General features: G+C 41.6%; 1 protein-coding gene across 4 annotated transcripts in view; it reads left to right on the plus strand.

Moving 5' to 3' along the window:
- trdn (triadin) overlaps nt 1-2766 on the plus strand; it is a 13607-nt gene that overhangs the window by 2460 nt on the left and 8381 nt on the right. The gene's annotated exons all lie outside the window — the stretch shown is intronic.

A 2766-nucleotide genomic window follows, 5' to 3' on the forward strand; every position in this document is an offset into this window, starting at 1 on the left:
TGTGTGTGTGTGTGTGTGTGTGTGTGTCTGTGTGTGAAAATCAGCTCAGCACTTAACAACAGGTGGTTTGGGTCATCAGGATAGATACATACGAGGGGTGAATGTTTGCAGACTGTGACTCAAGCTACTATACTGTAATTAGATGCTTGGAGAATAGTGGTGAAGTGGATGATAGCCTCTTCCCTCTGCTGCGTGACATTCAGACTGTGCTCCGACCTTCTGTCATTGTGACATCGTGACTGTTTTACCTGCTGTGGATCAATGTGTCGGCCTTACCAGCCGTTGCCAGGCCTTCACTAAATCAATGCTCAGCACACACACACACACACACACACACACTTTCACTCAGCTCAACTTCTGAAATGACACACGCCGGCTGTTGTTCACCAGATCAATGGTTAACTTTCTTGACTCACACGCGCACACAAATGCATATTTGAGTGTGCGTGGGCAGAATCATGTTAAATTGATTTTGTAGTTTATCTGAATACAGCAATAGAAAGGTCAGCCTAAGACAAGCTGCTGTATCAAAAACACATCAAATATTCTCAATACGCAACCGTCCTGGATCACATTGTACAGTCGACATAGATTTTTTGCAGTTTGTATAGAAATGAAAAACTAACAGAAAGTGATACATGTGTGATTGGATGTCTATCAAACGGTGACGTTGGAAGGCTTCAGCCAATCACGTAAACTCAACAGAGAAATGGCACTTTTTCATGTGTGAAATTCCTTTGTGCATTGCATTGTGGGACACTTGAGGACTAAATGTTTACATCTTTCAAACCTTGCTGCATTAATTCTGACCATTCTCTCTCTCTCTCTCTCCATCTCTTGCTCTCACACAAGTCCCCAACTTTCTGAAAGTGTTGTGACAGTGAAGTATTTTCAAAAATGAGCAGAGAAACGTTAAGAGGCATTCCTGAATAACAAGGGCCCTATGTCAAAATCATGTTGTAAGATTTATTACTTTAGTTCATGTTGTGCTTATTAGGCCATTGATGAATAGTGTAGTTTAGTAGTCATCCACAACTCCTCAAACGTCAACAAACAGCAATGTTGCCAATAAACACAAGTATCCACAGATTCCATGACGTTTATGAATGTTATTTGTTAATTGAAAAACATCAATAGTGGAATAAGCTGTCATAAGAACAAAGCTTATTAGAAAATAGGCTATAGACAGCGCTAACAAAAATTGAAAAATTAGACTACTCACCACAATGAAACGTCCTAATGAAAGTGCAAAAAGAGAAAACATCTAACGTCTGCTCGTCCCTTATAAACTGACTCTCTGGCGCTACAGCTAACCCCAATTTTGGTTAGCGATCAAGAAAATGTGCGCTGCTTTACCACCTTGCATTGCAGTGTCTTCAGTCACATAGAACAACTATGACTTGTCAACCCACACCGTCCACTGCTGCACATCTGATGCAATTACATGCATATCTGAGACATTACCAGTGCATCATCACTGCACCACATTAAAACCATAGATGAACCATCATGCAACAATAATGCGCCTGTGTCGAATAGTTGTGATGTGATGTGATACAGTGCTGGTCTCAGGGCGTGTAATTTAGCTGCCATGTGTATCGTGATCCATTTTCCATCCATGATGAGAACCTGGAGGTATACATGCATAGAGGGCTGGTTGTGGGTTGATGGAGGACTTAACAGGGGTCCAACATCAACGTTTTGCCATCTGGGCCCTCAAACAGGTTAATCCAGCCAAGTCAAAGAACTCTTGCTTTTTGCAACTAGCTCTTTTACTTGTTGCTGCAGTCATTTTTTAATAGTCTTGTGCAGATGAGCCCACCACCTGGGTTTGAGTGCAAAGGCTACATAACAGGCTATAATATGGGCAATTTACTCATCGAAGCATATATATTGAGAGAAAGTCTATATTAGTATAATGAGGAGCGAATGAGCAACATTGTCACCAATCTACACTCTGCTATTAATTCAAAGTGAAGATAAGAAACATTAGAGGCCAAACCGCCACCTAATTGTGTCAATGAAATTGTCATAATGACTGGTGTAAAATGCCTCAGCTGGACCAGCACAGAGCACACAGGACTCACGTGGATCTGCATCCTTCAGGGCCTCATTAATAATATCCAGAAGGGCAAATATATCAGTCCCTATTTGAATTAAAATCTCCACAACAGTGTAGCTATCACTTTGTATTTGCAGATAAGCTGTGTCTGAGGCAGGCAGAGAAACAGAAGGAAAAATAAATCATCTCAGGCGTTTGTCGCAGCACGCCGTATAATGAACACAAACAACCTGACGCAGGCACATAATCATGTTATGGCGCACGGCCCCGCCGCCATACAATGATGAAAACTTTCTTGGTGAAGTAATTTGTCTTGTAGAGCAGATTTTTCAAAGTGAGACAAAAATTAATCTCCTCATCACCTCGGGTATCTCTGTCTGTCTGTCTGTCTGTCTGTCTCTTCTCTCTCTCTTCTCATCTCTCATCTTCATCCTCACACAAAGAAAAACCTCCTTGAATTATTCAATGAGCACAGCTGCTGTGTGCATTAATCAAAAAGACATGCTAATATGAGTGCAACAGACAGGCATGTTGCACGCACTGTAGACGCTACTCACATTAAGCACATTTTAAAGTTACACAAATTTGGTTTAGTGGTGAATCTGGTGGGAAGATATCAATATCAGGACATTAGTATCAGTACCACCATTGGCTGTAACCGTGTGTCTTCACACTACAGACCTCACAGCAAAGACCCCCCCCCC

The sequence above is a fragment of the Etheostoma spectabile genome, chromosome 18 (genome assembly GCF_008692095.1).
Source record: "Etheostoma spectabile isolate EspeVRDwgs_2016 chromosome 18, UIUC_Espe_1.0, whole genome shotgun sequence".
Taxonomy (NCBI): domain Eukaryota; kingdom Metazoa; phylum Chordata; class Actinopteri; order Perciformes; family Percidae; genus Etheostoma; species Etheostoma spectabile.